This window comes from Ambystoma mexicanum, chromosome 6p (assembly GCF_040938575.1).
Source record: "Ambystoma mexicanum isolate Mex_15411 chromosome 6p, UKY_AmexF1_1, whole genome shotgun sequence".
NCBI lineage: Eukaryota > Metazoa > Chordata > Amphibia > Caudata > Ambystomatidae > Ambystoma > Ambystoma mexicanum.
In genome coordinates this window covers 1,502,226,358-1,502,250,029 of record NC_090935.1, presented here as the reverse complement: position 1 = coordinate 1,502,250,029, position 23,672 = coordinate 1,502,226,358, and the positions used below count along the sequence as shown (strand labels likewise).

Here is a 23,672-nt window from a genome sequence, read left to right as displayed (position 1 = left end):
GTTGCAATGGAGTTGTCTGATTAGTCATGGAGCATGGACGAATTCACTAGATTCCCATGTACGGTCTTGAGGTCCATAACCTTTCCAGTCTATAAGGTAGTACAGTTTAGATCGTACTATCTTGGAATCCAGATTAGTCTTGACCTCGTATTCCAGTTCTCCTTCTATGATGTCGGGCTCGGGTGGTGCCTCAATCCGGGTACCTGGTTTCATTGGTTTCAAGTGAGAAACATGGAACAGCGGATTGATCCGCATATTAGGTGGGAAATCCAATTTCATGGCAGCAGGGTTAATTATGGCCTTGATGGGATAAGGCCGCAGGTACCTGGGGCAGAAGGCTTGTGGTACTTTCAAGGGAATGTTCTTGGATACCAACCAAACTTTATCCCCGACCTGATAATGCAGAGCCTCCCTTCGGTGTCGATCTGCAAACTGTTTCTGTTGTTCTTTGGCTCTGGTCAGATTTTCAACTGCTTCTTTAAGGGTTTTAGTGATAGTTTTGTGCAAGGTTGTAACTGCTGGCATTTCTAATTCGTCAAGTGAATCAAAAGTGGACGTTCGAGGATGTTGACCATGCACTGTGTAGAATGGGGTCTGTCCGGTGCTAGAGTGGAAGGAATTCTTGTAGGCGAATTCGGTCAACCAAAGGATGTTTTTCCAGGACTCTTCAGTTAGTTGTAACATACCCCTCAGGTATTGCTCCAAAGTCTGGTTGGTTTGTTCAGTTTGGCCATTGGTTTGGGGATGATGACTCGTGGATAAACGGAGAGCCCTTTTGGCTATTTTGCAACACCTCCTCCAAGGTGCTGATACGAATTGTGTTCCGCGATCTGAAATCAATACCGATGGGAAACCGTGTAACTTGACAATTTGCTCCAAAAACATGGGGGCAAGGGCGGAAACCGTGGGAAGCCCCTTCAATGGAATAAAATGAGTCATCTTGCAGAATAAGTCTACAATAACCAGGATCGTGTTAAACCCTTTGCAGGAAGGAAGATCGGTGATGAAGTCCATAGACAGCGTATGCCTTGGTGCTGGGGGTATAGACAAGGGATGTAGTAACCCTGCTGGACTTAACTTCTGAGATTTGTGTTGCGCGAGACACCGCAGGTTGCAATGAATTGGGCAAGGTCTTTTCTCCAGGTTGGCCACCAATAGCCCTTTTGTATTTTAGCTCGAGTCTTGGCAATCCCTCAGTGTCCTTCCATTAATGATTCATGGTAATTTGCTATTATTTGGTCTTGTAATTCCTTGTCCGGAATATATAGTCTCCCTTGAAAATAGGGTAGATCATTTTTGATGGTGTATCGGTCTCCACTAGCTAGCCACTCCTGTTGTGTTGTTTGATTCATCCGAGATTGGAGATCAGTTTTCAAGTCATCCAAACAGGCGGTTGCAGCGATTTGGTTTTGGATCCGTTCTTCAGGAATGATGGCCACAGGATCAGATGTGGTGAAAGCTTCTTTGTCCTCACACATGTGTGACGGAGCGTCTGCTTTCCCATTGTGTACTCCTGGTCTGTAAGTAATGACAAAATCGTATTCGGCAAAGAAGAGAGCCCAGTGAAGCTGGCGCGAGTATTGGGCCTTGGCGGTTTTCAAGTATTGTAGATTACAGTGATCTGTGATAACTGACCGCGTGTCTTGCTCCCACAAGATAGTGTCTCCATGTTTTGAAGGCTCCTTTAATCGGCAGTAGTACCTGGTCAGTGATTGCATAGTTTAATTCTGGTGCAGAAAACGTATGGGACTAAAACGCTATGGGATGTAATTGCCCCGTGTCAGGGTCCTTTTGCGATAATACTGCTCCCATGGCTATGTTGGAGGCGTCTGTTTCGACCATGTATGGCAGGTCTGGTCGAGGGTGTCTAAGAACTGGGGCTATGGTGAAGGCAAGTTTTAGCTCCTGAAAGGTGTTCTCCGCTTCGGGAGACCAGTACTCCTTTTGTGGATGTTGGTGATGGCCATTGAAGGATAGCATCGACCTTGCGTGTGTCCATGTGACCTAGTATGCACCCCGACCTCGGCCTCCCCAGTACACACACTCTCCTCACCTGAGCTGCTGGAAGTGTCTAGCTCTTGCAGGTGCCGTCTCGCGAGATAGTCCTTCTGTTTCTTGGGAAGATGGTGCTCGTCACGGAGGGAAGCCACAGTGACGGCTGTTTAGACAGCTGTCCCGTGACTCCCTTCCGGAACCAAGCCAGAAATCAGGGAAAAACCCCCAAAGGGGAAAAAACCCTGCAGTAGTGCCGTGACGCTCTTCAATCCAGATGTCAGTGTGGCCCGTTGGCAAAGGTCGAATCCGAGGCAGAGCACAGTGTCTGTAGCGAAGGGATAGTCCAGATGCCAGGAGCGCAGGAGTAGCAGAGTCCGGGGAGATACGACCAATGCGAGGCAGGAAGGAAGGCTGGACCTGGAAATGGTACCGCTGGAAGAGGCAGAAGCCTCCAGGATACGCTGAGAGGCCAGGAAAGGAGAGGGAAGGAGAATGGAGAGAGGAGGAGAAAAAAGGAAACGAGCGGCAGGTGCCGCAGCGGAGAGGGAGAGAGGGAGAGCTACAGAGCCCTGCTCTGCGTAGCGGGGAAGGAAGGTGCCGACTGCGAGAATCCAGAGAGAAAAGCGGGAAGCAGAAACACAGACCAGCACAGGTAAGGAAAGTTTCCGTAAGAAAGCCGAAGCCGGAGGACAGAAACAACACAGCGTGTTAACCCGGAAGCAGGAAAACATCCAAAGGAGGGTTGCAACGCAGCGTCGTGCCGGAAGGCGGGGCCTTAATTACGACCGGCCGCGCTGCATCGCTGGAGACGCGGAAACAAAGAAGGGACTAAACCCTACCTCTGCGTTTCCAGCTACAACGGGGAAGCAACCGCCAATCTCGGCTGCGGCCGGCCTGGCGGATGGCAGTCCATGTGTACCCCTCGTGGTGTGAGCATGAAGCCCAAAAATTCAACTTGCGTAACATGGAAGAAACACTTTTCTAATTTGGCAAACAGCCGATGCTGTTGAAGCTTTTCCAAAACTGCTCTTACATGGTAGACGTGGTCCTCTTTGGATGCCGAGTAAATAAGAATGTTATCTATGTAGACGAGTACGCAAACGTACAATAATTCAGGAAGCACACAATTCATAAAGAATTGAAACGCCGCCGGGACATTACATAATCCAAAAGGCATGACCTGATACTCGAAAAGCCCATATTTGGTTCGGAATGCCGTCTTCCACTAGTCTCCCTTTTTAACTCTCACAAGGTGATAGGCTCCACGAAGGTCCAGTTTAGTGTACATTTGAGCATTCTTCAACTGATCTAGAAACTCCGGGATGAGTGGCAGGGGGTATCTGTTATTTACCGTGATTTGCTTAAGCGCTCTATAATCTATACAAGTTCTTAAGTCGCCCTCTTTCTTTGGTATGAAAAAGAGAGTTGAGGAGGCAGGGGACTTACACGGGCGGATGAAGCGGTTAGCTAGGTATTGATCCAGATAAGATCGCAAATGCTGATTTTCTTGCTCTTTTAATGCAAATAATTCGACTGCAGGGAATTTGTGCTCCGGACACCGATCGATCTGACAGTCATAAGGTCTGTGTGGAGGCAGGGTGTTCGCTTGCACCTTCTGGAACACATCCTGGTAATCCAGGTATTCAGGGGGAAGGGAACCAGAGAGCCCCAAGATAGATTTTGCCTTGAGTTCCCGGCTCTTCACGTTTCTGTGGAAGCAGATGTTAGCGCATTCTTGAGGGAAGGTCAGCACTCGCTTTCGCCAGTCGATCCTAGGGTTATGGGTTTCCAGCCAAGGCATTCCTAAGATTATCTGGAACTGGAAAGCTACTATGAGATCAAAGAGATGTCTTTCCGATGACCATCCTGACACATCAGCATGACTTTTTCGGTATGTTGCGTCACTGGGACGGATGACAACTGAGAACCATCCACTGCTGTGACGTTTTCAGATTTCAGCTTTTGCTGGAGAGGAAAGCCAATTTGTGCGGCCAGATCTTGATCAATTTAATTTCCCACAGCTCCGCTACCAATATATGCCTCCAAGGCATGTACCTTTGATGGTTGTTGGTGGTTGACCAAAAGTACCAGGATGACCAGATGTGAGTTCTGTACAGATTCCTTCTTTTCGCTCGACAAGTGGACCCCTACGCTTGTCGGGCGTTGGAGTTTTCTGGGTTTTGTTCCTTTTCATCGTTGTCAGTGTCCGTTGCACAGAGTATCTTCTTGGAGGGTTTTACCGGGCATTCCTGGAGGAAATGTCCTACTCTTCCGCAGTATAAACAGAGTTGTTGTCTTCTTTTTTCTCTCTCAGCCTTGGAGATAGGACTCCTAACCCCCGATCTGCATTCGCTCGGTTTGTTCGTGGGTTTTGGTTTGGTTGCCCCAGGGTCGCATATAGAACAACCTCCCTTCAGTCCTTGTGCGATCCATTTTTCGGTTCTTCAACCTGTGGTCAAGCTGCACAGTCAGATTGATGTATTCCGCACAACCTTCAGGAGGATTGACCACTTAGGCTAGAACATCCTTTAGTTCCCCACGCAATCCCCAATAAAAGAGTGTGGACCTCTTCTCTTCTGGCAAATTTGAATGTGCTATGAGATGATTAAAAGTAGCGATATAGGTCAGCAGATCTTGGTTTCCCTGCCTGAGTGACAATAGTTCATTATCCAGGGCTTGTCCTTGGGTGTATCTAGCAAACAATTTTTCCATCTCCCGCTGAATACCCCAAAGTTTCGGAGTAGAGGATCATCCTGGTTTATTACTGGTATTGACCAGTTTGCTGCGCTGCATCCTGAATATGAAAAAACAAAGGCGACTCTTGCGCTATCGTTAGGAAAAGCCCCAGGCCGGTACAAAAAGTGGCGGCGACATTGGTTCATGAATATAGCGTACTTATTGGGGTCGCCGGTAAAGCGTTCGGGCGGGGCCAATGGCACTGCACCTATAAGCACCACTTGAACTGGTGATGATGGCTGTGGCATCGGAGGATGGGCAAGCCCACGTAATGGAACCTGACCTGCGTGGGTCTGAAGCACTTGTCTTGCCAAGTCGTCAGTTCGTTCACGAGCTACAATAAGGTCCCTTCTTAGGTCATTGCTTTCTTGTCTGGAGGCATGAACTTCTGCCCATAGTTCCCCCAGCAGTTGGTCCAACTGGTCTGTTTCCGAGGTTTCCATAACGCTCAGGCAGATTCGGAGAGGCTTTGCGTTCTGTTACACTCACCTAGTCTCTGTGGGGACATTGGGGCACGGTTGCAGCCCTCCCTGGAAATGGCTCCCCTTGGTCAGGCTTCTTCCCCTGCTCCTGTGTTGTGGACTGCGCTGGTTGTTGGTACTGCCCCAGCGAGAATATGAGAGGCCGTGAGAATGCTGTGATATGACTGTCTTCTCCCTCGAACCCTTCTTCCCATAATGTGGTGAGCATGCGCCTACTCATATAGTCTCACCTGTTTAATTATGATGGTGAGCGCTCCGTCCTGCTTCTCACTGCAGGGGTGCTTTTATATGGACAGAGTTCCTTCACTGGTCCATGTGCGTGGCAGCCCAGACTGGCTGTGGCTGAACCACTTCAAAGGTAAGTATCCTTTGATAATGATTATTGTCTGTATCCTTTTATAATGTCTTTTCCTTGATTATTGTCCGTACCTCTTGTAATGTCTTTCCTTTTCCTCAATAGGTGATATGAGGCCCAGCGGTAGTTGCGGTGCAAGCAGCAAGCCCCAATGGAGGAATAGGGAGTTAACGATGTCCAAATAGGTGGTAAGTTTGGTTTTTAGGTCAAGCTTGAGCATTGGTCAGAGCGCGACCTTAGCGTAATGTCTTTATAGTTTTTCTAACCTTATTTTGTCCTTTTCTCTTGCAGGGATGGCCTGGTGAAGTCAGACTGGGATGCTGTTATCCGTTCATCTGCCGGCAGATGAAGGATGCCTGGATCCGCGATGAAGCTGGCCGAAAGTGGACTCCCGAGTAAGTGTTGCGGCTGGGAGCCGGAATCAGGTAAGGATACGCTCCGACTGCGGTTGCTGCTGGAGTCGGGTAAGGATGCGCTCCGACTGCGGTTGCTGCTGAAATCAGGTAAGGATGCGCTCCGACTGCGGTTGCTGCTGCAATCAGGTAAGCTGCTGCAATCAGGTATGCTGCGGGAATCAGGTACGCTGCGGGAATCAGGTACGCTGCGGGAATCAGGTACGCTGCGGGAATCAGGTACGCTGCGGGAATCAGGTAAGGATGCGGGAATCAGGTAAGGATGCGCTTCAGGTGGCGATGAGCGTTACGCTGCTGTAAGCAGACTAATGCGAAGCGCCTGCATGTGGGCGGGGCAGGCTTAAATAGCCTGGTCCCGGCCACGCCCATTTGTTCCAACTCGTGGCCCCACCGTGCCACTCCTAGAGGATGCTGCATGTGCAGCCCCATTAACTCCTATGGCCAAGCCCGACCTGGAGGCCCTGCAGGGAAAAAAAAGGCACTGCACCAGAATGAAGTGTGCAGAGCACACTTACTCATGAGCCTGGCATCAAAGGCGCCATGACTGGGCCCAACTGGACTTTTAAGTAGTGGAGCTTGTGGTTCTTGCCCAGTGGCCATGACATGGTGGTGGTGAAAGGTAAGCTCTCCCAGCAGATAGCGATGTCTAGAGATACCACGCAGGGATGCCCCCTGTCGCCGCTCCTCTACGCCCTGTCCATGGAGCCCCTCGGCAACAACAGAAAAGACAATGCAATCAAAGGAACACTGGTGGGAGAAACAGAATACAAATTGTCAATGTTTGCTGATGATATCCTACTATACTTCGCAGATCCACAGAATGACATACCGAAAGTCCTCAAAACGATCCAAGAATTCGGCAAGTGGGCTGGACTCAAAGTTAACACTGATAAATCCATGCTCTTTCTCTACAAGGTCCCCGACTCTGGTAGCCGGAACAGCTCAGCTACAGGGGGCATACTGACCACACAGCAAAGCATAAGGTATCTGGGAATCAACGTCACAAGAACAGCAGAGACGCTATACGAGGCAAACCTGCCAGCCCTGTTAAGTTAAATAGTCAAATACCTAGAGAGGTGGGCAAAACTAACAATATTGTGGCTTGGCCGACTGAATGCCATAAAAATGGTGGTACTCCCCAAAATACTGTACCAGTACCAGATGCTCCCAATAGCCGTCCCTGGGCCCCACTTCATAGAGATAAAGGGGATGCTACAGAAAATTCCTGTGGCAAGGGAAAAAGCAGCGTATAGCCTACAAAGCCCTGACCCAACCAAAGGAGAAAGAAGGGGCAGGTCTCCCGGACATATACGAGTACTATCAAGCAACCCAGCTAAGAGCTATAGAACCGCACTTCAGAGGAGATGAGCAAAAACAATGTGTTACAATTGAGAACCATTGAAAGAGGCCAGTGACGCTAGGAGAATGGCTATGGGCCCCAAGGAAGTCATTCCCGAACAGCGTTTGAACACTTCATAATGGGATCGCTCCTATGGCTATGGTGGAACAAGGGTGAAATGAAAGGACTTGCAACATGGCCATCCCCCATGAGCTGCATATGGGCTCCCCCCGATCCGGAATGACATCATAGACCTGCTACGTTTCCAGGGATGGTATGAGGCAGGCTTCGAGAGAGCAGGCCAGCTAATAAAACCGAATGGGTGCATAACAATCCAAAGAGCTGGAGTCCGGCCTGGGCATCAGGCCCCTGGACAGGTTTAAATTCCTGCAACTGAAGGGGACTCTAACGGCCACCAAGTGGAAAGAGAAGCTCGAGAGAGGGACCTTACCCCCATGGAAAAAATATTAAGTGAATCAGTCCTTACAAAAGGCCTAATCTCAAGGTTATACGAGACCATCCTGGAAGCGAAGGAAAACATAAAAGACGATCTGCGAAAAAGGTGGGCGAAAGATATGGGTCCAATGATAAGACACCCGGTGGGCCCTAATTGATATTGATATTTTATTTCTATCGCGCTCGCACACAAGTGTTTCAGAGCACGACAAGGCAAGGAAGGGGAGGGGAACAGGGGAGAACAAAACAGCGATCTTACTAGGCCCAAGTTGGTTCTATTTGGCCTAGAGAAACAAGACGATCACTGGAAACGAGTTCCGCACACAACACATTTCCTCTTATTAGCGGCCAGGGCATGCATCACCATGAACTGGAAAGCGAAAGATCTACCGACCGAAGCAACATGGGCCCGGAAAGCCAAAGAACTATATGAAATGGAGAACATAACTGGAGTCCTACACGACATCTCACCAAGTAGGGAAATGGAGTGGGCACCTTTCCTCGAGGACTATAAATGACACAATCTAAGTCCTAGCGAAAACAAAGAGGTGATGGCTGGAAGGTTTAGAATGAATCTTAACCACTGGCATTGCTCTGGGCAACCCTCCAGACCATTTCTTCGCCTGCCAGGCCATTACAGAAGGGGAAAGACCATATGCAAATCAGGCTTGGCCCCACCCCAAAAGGGGCAGTCCAGCCCGAACTGCTAAATCACATGCCTTCTGCACGAGACCACAAGCATCCCCAAACATGTTTCGGCCTTGTTAGGCCTCATCAGTGAGGAGTAGCTTGGGTCTCTAGGCCCAGCAGGCATGGGACCCACGTCTGAGCATACCGGTCCCACTCGGGGTGAAAAAGCAAAAACAAAGAGGTGATGGCTGGAAGGTTTAGAATGAATCTTAACCACTGACATTGCTCTCGGGGAATCCAGACGTGGACCCTTGCTCACTATTCTTAGAGAGGCACACCTACACCCTACTGATGAGGTTCAACCAGACCGAAACACATGTCTGGGCTTGCTGTTGGTACTCTTGTTCAGAGGAGAATTGCCTAGCATTTCGGTGCTGGACTGCCCCAGGGCAGGACAAAGACTGATATGTTTAGGATATTTCTCCTCTATGAAAGATAATGAGCTAAAGACTCTGGGTAAAGCTCTTGTAACCAGGACTCATGTCTGGCATGGAGTCTCCCAGGTCCCCCCTTGTTATTTGCATGATCTAAGTCCTGACAGCCCTAACTCTAAACGAATGAAATTGATCAGCTCACAAATCTGACCCTTGCTTAACCCTTTAACCCAGAGCGGGAGGTGGGGGAGACTTTGGGGGCGGACAGGGAGGAGGTACATGTTCTACTCATTTTAAAGGATTTCAAATTTCCTGTTTGTAACCCTTATTTCAAATTTTGAATAAAAACAAATAATAAAAAAAACACAACTGGAAAGCATCCATCTTTTACCAGCGTTATTCTTGACTTGGGGATTTGTAAAAGACCTGAATTGTTAGATCTTAAGCTGTGTCTATCAGGGAGCCATGTTAACTGCTCCAAAAGTTAAGGATTTTTTCCAAAGAGGCACGAGTGGGCAATACAAGTTTGAAACATGACCCTTTTGCAGTCAGTGTAAGGTGCTTCTGATTCATGGTCAGTTCAATGAAGTCCCACCACAACCCTCACTGTTGTTCTGAACACTGTGCATGCGGTTAAGTTCTCGCTTTCCTACTGCTTATAAAATACTTGCAACAATAATCGCGGCTGCCAATGATGGCCGTAGTTAGAGTATTTATAAAACAAAGGGGTGCCTGATTATAGTCAACAGAACAATTGGACCCATGGAACCAGGAATAGCCTCTCAACACATTTATTTACTTCAGAAATACCAATAAATGTTCAATTTTCAATTTATAAAAACTTTTATTTGCATATCATATTCATATAAAATACTAGAACATTTCCACAGACAAATATCTACAAGTTCCACTCATACTGAATCACTCCTACCATTCATTCAATTTTTGCTTTTTGTATCAAATTGTTTTACATATAAATAGCCTCATATATGGACGGCCTCCGACCCCAACTCCAGATAACACAAAAGTCCGAGTTGTTATATCATTTAGACACGGTCTTGAAGACCGTGTCTAAATGATATAACAACTACAATAAGAGATCGGCTATTCATTAAGAATTGGTGTACGTTGTGCACTTTGGCGAATCAAGACGCATTTAGAATTGGCTAACTACGAGATCATAGCTGTTGGACCATTGTTAATTAATAGGTCCCTATTGACTGAGCTGCGAAGAATCCCTCTTGAGGAAAGATTTGAAGATTCTGTAATGATACAGAAAGGGAATACACAATCTAGTTGAGTGGTGATACTCACCCTACTCGATGCGTATGGGAATAAGGAAACTCCCCTAATTGTGTCATGAAGAAGGTTGTATGAACAAAGGGCCGATAAATGTTGATGTCCCGAAAAAGACAACCGAAACACTTGTAGACTAATGTCGGTGTAATTAGAAACACACAGACTGAACCATCAGATAACCGATTGGAGGACTTTTGTGTAATCTGGAGTTAGGGTCGGAGGCCGTCCATATATGAGGCTATTTATATGTAAAAAAATTTGATACGAAAAAGCAAAAATTGAATGAATGGTAGGAGCGATTGAGTATGAGTGGAACTTGTAGATATTTGTCTGTGGAAATGTTCTAGTATTTTATATGAATATGATATGCAAATAAAAGTTTTTATAAATTGAAAATTGAACATTTATTGGTATTTATGAAGTAAATAAATGTGTTGAGAGGCTATTCCTTGTTCCATGGGTCCAATTGTTCTATTGACCGTAGTTAGAGTAGGACAACTAGACACCTCAAAAAAAGGCCTTATTTGTGCCAATAGCTTGATTTAGTAAGATGAGCTCCATTATAGGTTGCTTATATGGGCCCTAAAGGTAAGCTCTTGATCGATAATTACTCCCAGTGTCTGCCTTTTACCTACCCTCAAGTAAGTGAAGTCTGCAATTTGGAATGAAGAATAAGCCTGATCCAGATTACGTAAATTAGGGGCACTGCCCACAATCTCTGCGTTGGCCTTATTTAATGCTAGACCATTTTACAACATCCACACGTGGATTTGATTGTATGTGATGTTATTGGCCTCAGTGTCTATGATGTAGTTGCCAGTAAGTGGGATGAGGCACAGAGTATCATCTGCATAGTTAGTATAGCTTGTACCTTCTGCATCAAGTTGCTCAAACAGTGTGAGCATAAAGATATTGAAAAGAGTTGGAGATAAACATGATCACTCGGGAAGAGAGGGAGGCGTTGAGTGCTCCGAAAAAGGGGGTTAGGGGGAGTGCTCCAATTACCACCATGCTTGGTTATTTGCCGCCTCCTGCTGGGTTAATACCCTGAAGCGGACAGCCTTTCAACTGATGTTTATAAAGTGTATGCCACACTCATTGCGCCACATCTCCTCAAGGTCCACCAGCATCTTGTGGACATGGGGACACTGCCGGAATCAATGAGGGGCAGTGATTGTCCTTTTGAAAAAAGTCTGCGAAAGACCCATCTGACTGCTCGGCTTATAGACCGGTTACGATCATATACAAACAAAATCCTTGCGAAAATGTTGGTGAATAGGTTGGCCCCATTGATGTCACGGTGTGGGATTGCAGATCAAACAGGTTTATATTCATCATTCATCATATACGGCCATCATGGGCAGCCACGATTATTGTTGCAAGTATTTTACAAGCAGTAGGAAAGGGAGAACTTAACCGCATATACAAACAAAATCCTTGCGAAACCTTTGGTGAATAAGTTGGCCCCATTGATGTCACGGTGTGGGCTTGCAGATCAATCAGGTTTATATTCCAGGAAGGGCCACATAATATGGCCTCCGCCGGATCTTTGGCCTGATCCAATCCTTGGATCCAATGCTTCCTGCGGTGCCCGCTCCTTTATATGTGGAGATGGCCTTTGATTCCATAGAATGGTCCTTTATGTTTACAGTACTACACAGGATGGGAATGGGATCCACCTTTCTTTTCCTTTGTCTGCCTGCTCTACAACCAACCCACTGTCAGACTACTAATCAATGGACAGCTCTCTAGTAGATTCCCCCATCAAGGGGCACCAAGCAAGGGTGTCTACTTTCCCCTTTGCTTTTCACTCGTGGCATAGAGCAACTTGCACCCCCTAATCAGGGACAGCCACATCCATCGTGGCATACAACTTCACGCGCTGCGAGGATTCACAGGTTCTTGTCCCTTCTCTCCAGATGGGAGGCCTTCCCTGCGAGACTAGGTAAGTGAGCCCGCTACACAACATTCCCCCTAGGAGTGGCGGAAAGCAGGACCTTACGAGCAGAGACACTCCTTTTGGGTATAGCGTAAAGACTGGAGGAGGGTATCTGTACTCCTGCCCTCTATATGGCAGAGTAGAAGCACAGAGCACCCCAGCCAAGATTCTCTATAGGGTAGCGAAGGACGAGCAATCAAGGCATAAACTCTCAGGTGGTGGTGCAGGCTGGTTCCTAAGTACAGTGTAGTCCCCAAGCCCCCACAAAGGAATGTCCACACACTATGTTATGTGCTAACACAGTTCTTTATATAAATAGGGTTTAATATATATATATACACAATCAATAACACGCTTTGGCAAATCTTATATGGTAAATATGTACAATATCTATGTGGTACCACAGTTAACTCTTGACTCCTTTAATATGCACCAACTGCTGACAGTTTCAAGGGCATACAAGTCAAATAGCGATGTGAATCAACAGACATAGGAAGGAAGACAAGTTAGGTTAAACAATGGCAAAATAGTACTTGAGCTACTAAGTCACTGTTCTGTGTGAGGATCCCACCACCTGGGCAACCTGTAAGTGCACTAACAAGCCGAGTCCGTATATGTTTAAAATAGTCTTGTTTCCTGGTACAATGTTCTACTACCCCAATGTACCTGAGTTTAGCAAAGTTTCTTCGACGGTTCGTCGACGGATCCCTCGTGGGTGGACTCCCTTTAAAGCAGGAGCCACGGGGCGTCAACATTCCTCGAAGAAAATGTGAACACCGTTGTCAAGATAGCAGCATCGACCTTCGCGGTGCTCATCGACGATCAGTCGTGGACGTCCTGTGAAGGGAAGGCATGTGTGTGTACCTCGAATACAAGTGTTAGTTGCTGCAAAAATGGCTATGAAGAACGTAGGCCCGGCAGCAGGCATTTTCAATCGGGACTCGCCCACGGCTGGTTTTCAGATCTTCATTAGTCTTTGTGGACTTCAGGTGGCTGGAAACCCACTGGCAGATTCTCCTTGGTTCATTGGCGACCTCAGCTTTCTCAAGCAGGACAAGGATCAATAGTGATGGCAAGGGAGTCCTTTGTTTCAAATGTCTTGGGCAAAAAAGGGGGAGCGTAGCGGCTCCAGTCGTCGGCAGCACAACATCAAGCTGTCCCCGCTTCTGGGAAACACAACTCGACGGGCTTCTAGCGGTCACGCAGCTCCTCCGGACCCTGGTCGACGATGACTGACTTAGATTTCAGAGTTCTCCACTTAAGTATTCCTCGGAGGACCCCATCTCCGGTCAACAGTCTTTTGGGACTGGTTTCCAGGGTGCCCCGGCAAAGATCAGCTTTCTGCATGATGTTCCCTCGTAGCTCGGGCAGAGGTCTATTAAGCAGGTCCTCTCTTGGATCAGTACTCGACAGATTCAACAGCTTTCAGATTGGGTCAAAGGAAAGCAGCAGCAATTCTTCTTCCTCCAGCTGGGCTTCAAGGATAAGTAGCTTCAACTTCAGCTTCTGAACAATTCTGGTAAGTGAGAGGTCTCCAGATATACTGTTCTGTCTCTGCTGACCAAAGCTCAGGCAGCCAATCATTCAGAAGGGCATTCTTGCAGGCAGCCAATCAGAACATTCTCTTCCATCCAGACACCCATAAGAAGGAACGTGGATTGGGGCAAGCACCTAGCCTTTCAGCACACCACACTGCATTCATGTCAGTTTCGGGCAGGACTGTCTCATTCTTTGTGTCAAACACACAGATACCAGACACCCATAACATGAAGTGCATATTGGTCACAGACTCCATTCACCCAGGTCCCATCCCAAGGGTGTACGCACAACATACAGTCGAAGGGAAGACTCCAGCCAGTCTGGCCTGGACTTCCCCACAATACCATATATGGTTCTCCCACCCAACAGCCAATCAGGGGAAGGGACAGAGTCAGGGCTTCCCAGGACTTTGGGAAAACAAGGTAATAGAAACTAAGGCCACATGAGCCATCTTGTCTCTTATCAGGAATCCACCGATTCCTATGGCAGGTAAATGTAAATGGAGGATACTCAGAGCACCTGTCAAATTCAGCATGGAGCTGCCACCAGCCCATACCCTGCTCTGTGGGTCAAACACAGGTGCCCAGAAACATACACAAGGGGTACAGGGTTGTACCCACCACCCATGGGTGCCATAACGGTATCCCAAGGGTCTCTGTTCACCACAACCAAAAAGTGGAAGAGCTGCACTGCCAGGAGTCCGACATGGACCCCTGTGCAGAAAACACAGAACACACATAAGGGAGTACAAAACAAGGACATGGAGGCCCTGTCCCTCAAATGCATTTCCAACATCACAGATAGGGACACCCACTCCGTCCAGAAATTCCCAATAATCTCTTCTGAGGCGATAACTAGAACATCAAAGAACCAAAACCTTGCCTCCAAGCCAGTCACCATTTGCTTCTGCAATATTAGCATTAACCAACTTCAAGATACCACTCATACTGTGAAGATTAAGAAACCCATGAAGAGTCAACAGTGGTTGGCAGCCAACCACACCGAGACGAAGGAGATAGAATGAGGCAAAATGAGAATTAATATGCACTGGAAAGAAACAGGACACTGTGCCTACACCTGGGATGGCCCAACACGTCTTCATAAAAATCAAGAAAGGACCAATGAAAGAAGTTCTCGCCTGCGTATCCTGGGAAGTTCGCATCAAGGCAGAGAAAGCAATAGAAGGGCGTGGAGCATTCTGTTGACGCACAGACGCTCTAGGCCTGGAGAAGAAAGAAGCACTGGGGAGACTCAAGCTTGGATTAGGTGACGGAAGAAGACCTGGAGGTGGTGGCGTGACCCAGAGAGGGTGGATCATGTGGTCCTCTAATGACGCTGAGACCGTAACTAGGACAGGCTCTACAGAGCCGCAAGCTTAACAAGGAAGGAAAGGAAGCCCATGCAGTTTGTGTTACTCGGACAAGCCTGACCCTGCATGAAGAACCAGTGACTCCACCCAGGTACAAGAGAGGTAACGGGAGCGGTGAGAGACCCAGGCGGGGAGACGGGCAAAAGGCTAATAAAGAGTACCCAGGGACCAATCCTACTCATCCCAGTATAAATGAATGTTGGAAAGCCAATGAGGAGTACCAAGGGACCAGTCATACTCGTCCCAGCATAAGTGAAGGTTGACAAGCTAGTGAAGATTATCAGCAAAACCCTCACACTTGTCCCTGTATAAGAAAAGGACTATTTGTGAAATTAAATGAACAGCCAGGGCAGGCCTCCAGGCATACCAGAAGTTGGGAAACAACAGAGACATTGATAGAGTTGGAGGAAAGGAAAGCACAGTCTCTCTGGTCATTGAAACAACAAACTGTACCAACAGTAGAAAAGGGGAAGCCCCAGAGGGACAATAGCCCCTTTGAAGAACTGAAGGAACGTATTCAGAATAGCGCCAGAAGCCATCCCAAGAGAAACTGGTTGAGGCTATAGAAGCCTATTCAGGAGAAGGGAGTTATTCTCTTGGATGCCTTTTTCTTTTAAGCCTTTGTGAATAGTGAAATAGTGGTAGGGATATAACAGTTATGAGAAACCTGAGGGTATTCTCACTCCTGTTCTTCATGGGTCCCCTACGCAGGTGGCCAGGGGAAGGCCATCACATTTGGATCCTTGCCCTGGGGTGGACAAGGGAGGGAGAATCAACAGGGTGGAGGGTCATCAGGTACTAAGAGTGGGATGCCCTTAGGAGTGACATAGTATCCCCTGCACCCTTCTCGAGCTCTTTGCTCATCCGCCTCCAACTTCCTCAGGGTCAGTCGCTTCTGTAAGCAACGAGTTGGTGGTAGATCTCTTTCATCGGCTGGGGTCTCCCTCTGGAACAGCCTCCCTGAAACTTAAGGAGAATCATCTCCGGTTCCGGAAGCACCTCAAAACCTTTCTCTTCGCTTCTGTTTTTTCTCCTCCTCTGCCTTGCTGACTTTCTGGCTGTTACTGAAACTGCACTGGTTTGCCTGGCGACCCTCTGGTCTCAGGCCCAGGTCCCCTCCCCTGCCAGTCACACTCCTGCACTGCCTTCCTGGCAACCCCTGCACTTGGGGACTGCTTTCTGCAACCCTACAGTCCCACTACCAGCACTTGACACCTGATGTCTGTACTTACCCTTGCACTTGCCACCTGCTGGCCGTACTTTTACTTAATGTTTATTTATTTTATTATCCCATGTACTGCACTGTCCCCTCCCCCTTTCCCCCGCACTTTCCCCCTTCCCATGCACTTGCGCGATCAGAATGACACCTGGCCTAGTAGGATCGTTGTCTTTCTTCCCTCTGTTCCCCCTCCCTTGCCGCATCACGCCTTGAAACACTTGTGTATAGGCCCTTTATAAATGCCATATCATAGCATACCCCACTAATGACCAACCCTACCCCAGCCTTCATAGGTCATTGTGAGTCAACTCCCCCGACTTCTTAATAAATGCCCATTGACAGTACTGAGATGAAGAGGAGGCAACCGGGAGTAATGAAGACTAGGTGCATTTATCACTCTGGTACTGGGACGAGGAAGAGGCTTGCTGAGAGCAGTAGAAGTCAGGCATGCCCTTTTATGCAGGTCAGGCAGGGCTAACTGCACATTTGCACCTGCAGCCTGTTAAAGGAGTGCAGAAGCCCAATCAGGTGCTGTCAGGAGAGGCAGTGGTGTTGAAGCAGCAGCAGAGAGGCCAAGCGAAGCAGCAGGGAGCTGTGTATGTGAAGCACGCTGACGGTTCAACAAAGTGCTGCCTGGGAGCTGGTGCTCCATGCAGCCGATCGAACGCTGGAAAGGGAGCCGTGCATGCAGGCTGTCCCTTTTTCTGATGTTCGCAATGATCGCTCTCCTGGGGACAGAAGCCGATCCAGGAGTGCCTGATGGGCAGGAGGTGGAGTCTGGAGGCGGAGAGAAGGCCAAGCGATCTGCGCTGCTGGAAGACCCATGAATGCAACCAGTGAGTTTCTATGAAAGAGGAAACCCGGTATGCAAGTGTTTGAATTTACGCGGAGGATTACATTGTATCGTGGTGGGCGAGTGTATGATAAAACACGTTTTCAAAGGTCTTCGATCTGAATCCTTGTTAACCATTGAACAATTGAGAATACTTTATAGCGCAGTGGTCACATGTATAAGAAAGCACGGTTTTGAAAGTCTCCGAGTGCTGCGCAAGTTATAAAAGGTAGGGAAATCCCACCATAGTATAGGGCAAGATGGGCATTTTTCCATCCTGAATTTTAAGTTAATAAAGTTTTCTTTTTTAAATTCAGAATCGGTTTTCCGTGTCTTACTCCAAGATGCGTTCACACAGGGTAGTTTGGAACGGAGGACAGACTATTACTTTGGACAATCTCACTGACGATGCGCACCCTAGTTAGTTTATTGTTAGGTCGGCCAAACGCAATACCATTAGAGACCGATTGGCCTTCTTCATTATAAAAAAAAAAAACTACTTCTGAAAATGCCACCAGTTACTCAGTCTCCTTCCGATCTACCACATCGCACCCATTAATTATTTCTCTATACGCAGGTGATATGACCTTAGTTATTAAAAATCCCCACAATAATTTAGCACTGGGACTATGGATATTCAGTGTTTCAGCCATGCCTCAGGTCTCATGGCAAACGTGTCAAAGTCTGCCCTGTTCCTCCTATCCATGGTACCCCCAGACTACCCAGTCAGGCTGGGGTTCCAATGGCATGCTGTCAAACCTAACTACTTAGGGGTACAGATTGCTAGGGACCCTAGATTGTTGTGGGAGGAGAACTATGATGTGGCTCTAGAGAACGCTAAGGCAACTGCCCTTAAATGGAAGAACCTCCCTCTCCTGTAAAGTGTCACTTCTTAAGAGGGTCATTTTTTTAAAAAAAAATGTATTGTGCATTGGTCACATAAAGGACTTATTAAACACATTGTCTTATTCATCTTATCTAAAACATCAAGACAGAAACAAATAAATCCTATCCAATACAGTACAGCAATAACAAAAACCAAGAATTAACAAATGGACATAAGGAATATCAGTATCATCTTAACAACATTTTCAATCACAATGATATTTTGAGGAAATGTAGTTAATTTAAGAACTTTAATAGAGCAATTCATAACAGAATCTCCTGCAAAGACGAAATCTGATGCCAAAAAGCTTGAGTCAAAAGCCATGAGCGATCATGGACAAAATATGTGGAATATTTAACTCTCAAGGGGTAGGTGGCAGAACAGGATATTAGGAGATGATGACAATCTTGTAAAAAACCCTCACAACAGAGAGAACAACCAGCGGCAGAAGGATGTAATTTTTGCCAGATGCATTGCATTTGATTGGTCTTGATTAAATTGAGACGGAAGCGTAATAATTTGTCTCACCAAGTTAGATTTGGAAAGCGTCTGATATATTGGAGAACATAATTACTGGGTTTCTTGCATGGTGTATAACTTTTGGCATGCTTCAAGGTGCAAATGAGGGCTCTGGTGTGGATCCAATCTGCACGCTTTACTGTGCGCGTCACCTTATCTGGATTGTCTTTCAAAATATCTTTTGTGCAATCATTGTTATTGAGAATCGTTTTGGCATTATTATATAGCGCTGTCGGGTAAGTGTTTTGAAAAGTGAAAGTCTTCAGCGTGGATAGCCACATACAGAGACTCGCCATTTGGAATTAGAATAAGTCTATACAGTGCGAGCACCTTCCAGTGATAGTATGACGGTAAAGAGAAAAAACCCAGCTCATACCATAATTTTGCAATTGATAAAGACAACAGTAAAGATAAAGTGTTCTTCCAAATGTGGCCCTCTAACCGATCCCAATTATTTTTGTTGGCACATGGGTTGCATTCCATGCCATACAAGATTGAGAGGAGAATCTTACCTTTTTAAAATCTGATGAGGCATGAAGGAGAATCTGCAAAATGAGGAAAAAAGCTTTTTCCATCCGACAGCTTAATTGCAGGGCCGTTCTCTCATGAGATCTACCACTGATTGGTTTGTGTGCATATTGAATCCGAGATACTTGATGATCTTCACTATTGTAATTGTTAATGACCATTGTAACTTTGGAGTTTTCCTACAGGGTTTGTCGAAAACTATGATAGCAGATTTATTCAAGTTAACAACAAGCTCATTTTTGATTACATACGTCTCTAGGGCTTTGAGAAGGTATTGCTGCCCTACAGAATTGTTATCAATGATGGCAATATTGTCTGCATATGCCAGGAGATGGATTGTACTTTTGCTTATAACTGGAGATACAAAGGTGAAATTTTGAAGAAAAGAAACCAAGTCAGATATGTACAAATTAAATAGAAGGGCAGCCAAGAGACAACCTTGCCTAACTCCTTTGGTTATGGGAATAGAAGATAACTTTCCTGCTTGATTTAAACAAATCTTGATTGTCGTGTTCGTATGTAAGGCAGTGATGATTTGTAATAGGTTTTCAGGAAAGCCCCAAGATCTCAATTTGGACCAAAGCTTTGACCTATTGACAAGGTCAAAGGCTTTATCTAAGTCAATTAGTGCACTGTAAGTGGGTCGTGCATTCATCTTTTGTGACTGGGCCTATAAGGTGTTGAGTATTGTACCATTGAGTAACGTAGAAAGGCCTTTGCGAAAGCCAACCTGATATTTGGATAGTATTCCCTTACTAAGAACCCATGCTTCAAGATCATGTAAAACTAACCTGGCAAAGATCTTACAATCGCAATACATTAAAGCAATGGGTCTGTAGTTTGCAGGATCTGATCGAGTCCCTTCTTATAGATGGGACTAATTACTGCTTGTTTCCAGGAAGCCGGGAATTTTTGAGTGTTGATCATCTGTCTAGATAGGTGACCTAATAGAACTGCCCAAATATCAGGTTTCGCTTGCAGGATGTTATTAGTAAGTCCATTAGGAACAGCTGTACGAAATTTAGATGAATGCACAATTATGCTCAATAAATCTTCCTCACAGATCTTTAAGGACCAAGATGTTTTATCCTCATGGGCAAGATCAGGACATATAACTACATAATTATGATCAGTACAATATGTTTCCCATTTGGATGAGGATAGGATGGATGTTTGACGTGAGCTTTGGGATTAATTTTTAGTATTTATCAAAGCCCAAAAATTCTTGCCGTGTGAGGGTAAAAGGGAGTAGAGCATAGTTTGTCCATCGTGAATGTTCCGCAATATTTTATACCCACGTGACCAGTGTTTATAACTATTGGTTGGTTTAAACTTCTGAGCAAGTTTTTTTTCAGAGCTTTTTTTTTTCCAGAGTCATTTAATCGAATGTGTGTATATGAGTTTTTACATAGCTTCCTGGGTTAGATTTAGGTGGGTTTAAATGCCAGATAAACTTCAAACACTCTTCTGGGGAGCACAACCTCTCCAGATCACATTCCTGACCATGATTCACAATGGAGGCTAATTTGTTGTTCAGCAACTGGCCACTTTTTTGTGAAAGAAACACAATTCCCCTGCACATTGACAGATAATTTAGAATCATATGACTGAATAGGATCATGAAGGACAATAGTAAAAGCAGATTGCAGAGAAGAATGGTCACTATGAGACATTGACACTACATGTAACCATTGGCAATATTGATACAGGTCATTGCTGACAATGATGTAGTCTATTGTGGAAGAACGTTTGCTATTCAACCATGTCCAAGCAGGAGGGCAATCAGATGGGATGTTGCCATTAATAATAGTTAAATTCAATTCCTTAAACAGTTGGGCCCACATTTCTCCATGATGATTGTTGAGCTTGGAGTTGGAAGCGCGCCTAACAGAAGGGGTACAACAGGCATTTAGATCACCTCCATGAATAATAGGTCTGCTGGAAAAAGGATTTTCACATCAGTCAAGATAGCCGAGAGACACTCTTGGAAAGAGGAGAGATCGCAGGATGCCAGATTCCAGTAAATGTTGAATATAAGAAGGCCTAGAGTTACTGGGCCCCATGCAATCGAGCATCTGAGAACCAAAATGCCACAAATCTCATTATTAAGGCACAATACATCACGGCCTGCGGAACTGTGAATAGCCGTCATGAGGCCACCAGATGGACGGCCAACATTGGGACAAAGTGCCAGTTGAGAAATGATGGTGAAGCCATCCAAATATATTGAATTTCTCAGCCAAGTCTCCTGAAGTAAAACATAGTCAAAGCCTCCAAAGATCTGCTCCCTTGTATCACCATATCTAAATGACAAGGGGCCATAAGTGTTCCAGCTGAAAAAACGTAACCAGTCTTTTCCCTAAAGTATTTTTACTGAGACATTAAGACGCAGAAAAACTTCACTGATAATGTCGGGTAGTAGGGACAAAAACTTGGACTTATCATTGTGACCACCGACTGTGCCTTTTACTGTAAGCTGATTTGTACCTGGGGCAGAGTGTCAGGTGAAACAATGGATCTGTTTTCTGTAGTTAAATTTGATAGACCGTTGAGATTTCCAGTTTGTGGCAGAGGAAGAAGACATCTTTGCTCCTACTTTTTTTGAGATCTGTTGTTGCAGTGACGAGGGCTTGTACACCAGCATTTGATTTTAGAATTAATTCGACAAAATTTGTATTGGTTTCATAAGGAAATGACAATCTGTCAATGTCTTTAGAAGAGAACAAGTAGAGATGTGTTTGGTGTAAGAGAGACTGGCACTACGGTTTAGTGCAGTTTGCCCTTTTTTTAATTTAGTTTTTTGAGCCATAATTGTGGAGCAGCAAATGGCTTGTCAGATGGCAAGGCATCAGGAAGTTTAAAAGTTTGTGGAGGAGAAGGTGGGGGAGGATTTGTAGATACATCTAGCAATGATGAAGTAGACGGCATAGGTGTGGAATCTGATGTTGATGCATCATTTGTAGGTTTGTCCGAGACCTTCAGTTGTTTTGTACAGCAGAATATGGGAGCTAATTTGAGAGGTTTCACAAACGGAGTGGGTTGCAATGAAGGCAAATCAGTTTGAAAAGCAGTTGTGGACTTGGGTCTCATTTTGCTTAAGTCTAATACTTTAGAAGGAATAATGTTCAAGACTGGTACCTTGAGACACTGTACTTCTTTCACAGCCTGTTGACAGGCTTTCTTCGTAGGCATTTGTTAACCTTGGAACCTTTTCGTTTTTTTTGCAGTCTCTAGTGAGATGTGGTCAAGAGCTTTAAAAAAAGTTATTTTTTCCAGCTTTTTTTCGTTTGCTGTTCTTAGGGTGGATTTTCGAATTTTGTAACGAAATAGCTTCCTCATGTATGACTGACATTTGATTGAAATGTTTTTTTTTCCTTTTTTTTTAATACATATTGGCATTGAGAGAAGACTGATCCTGGGGTGATGCCAAGACAGGTTGGTTTACAGAAGAGGAGTTCAGGGTATCAGTGCTAGATTGACCTGTTTTTTCTTTTGGTTTAACAGGGGCATTAGAGATATGTAATGGCTTGGATAATCAATCAATTTGGTCCCCATCAGTTAAAGTTTGTTTGTCCACTGTCTGAGCCAGCCAGACAAATTAATTCCTCCATCACTGATGTGGACAAGGGTGTGTCGTCATCAAAAGATGGTGACTGGAAGGGGGTGACGGTACAACTGGGAGGATCGTTTCACAATTACTTTTGGCCAGAAGTGCAGTTTTAATTTCTGACCATATGAGATCATTGGTTTGTTTATAGGAGTTGTATACATTTATCATATTGCTCGTGCATTCTGTATGCACATTTTTATGTGCTGAAACTTGTGACGTGATTTGCTGGAACTGATGAGATATTGCTCCATTTAGAATGGTAAGTGAAGAATCGAAAGTACTTGCCTCTTTAGTGAGTTTCATAATGATACCTGAATAGGTATGTACTTTGTCTTTCAATGAGACAAAGACATTCACTAAAGAGTTTAGCACAAAACTCAGAGCGGTCAATGTTGAATTGTGGGTGTTCAGTCAGATACAATATTCTTTTCAGGTGAAGAGACTCTATAGCTTGGAATTGCCTGGGGGCTAAGCCTCCGGGCACCATGACCTGGATCAGGTTGAGAGCAAAGGGGTGTAGTTGCTGCAGTAGAAGAGGATAGAGCATTACGTTGTTGATCAGGATGTTCTAGATGTAGTCACTCTTGATTCTGGTTGGTAGGATTTTGAGGTTCACAAGAAAGATCTAAACATCTCTGTAGCATATTAGAGTCAGGTTCTGGCAATAAGTTGGGCTGAATGTGACTCACTATCCACAACATATTTGCCACTTTGTTCAGACTACAGGATCTTTGTTTTTTCTTCCCCATACGATTTGGTTAATGGGGCGCTTCACAGAGGAGGTGGAGATGGTGTAGTCCAAACACTGTGGTAACGTTTCCTTCACTAGATGATTGTTTATTTGAGATTGTTCAGATGTTGAAGGCATGTTTATGCAGGGCTCATGCACATCAATTTGTGTGTGAACTGTGTCTGCAGCACTAGATGTAGTAATTGCTTATGACTATATGCGAGTCTCAAAGGTGCACAATACAGCCCTCAGTCACCTCACTATAGCTCCAGTGTTCACTCAAATTTAAAAATGGGAAGGAGATAAAAGTGTCAGATCCTGCATAGTAATTTTCTTGAATCGCTTAAAGAATTCCTAATGAG

General features: G+C 45.6%; 1 protein-coding gene across 1 annotated transcript in view; it reads right to left on the bottom strand.

Annotated features, from left to right (window-relative positions):
* BMP2K (BMP2 inducible kinase) overlaps positions 1-23,672 on the bottom strand; it is a 1,074,721-nt gene that overhangs the window by 612,084 nt on the left and 438,965 nt on the right. The window lies entirely within an intron of this gene.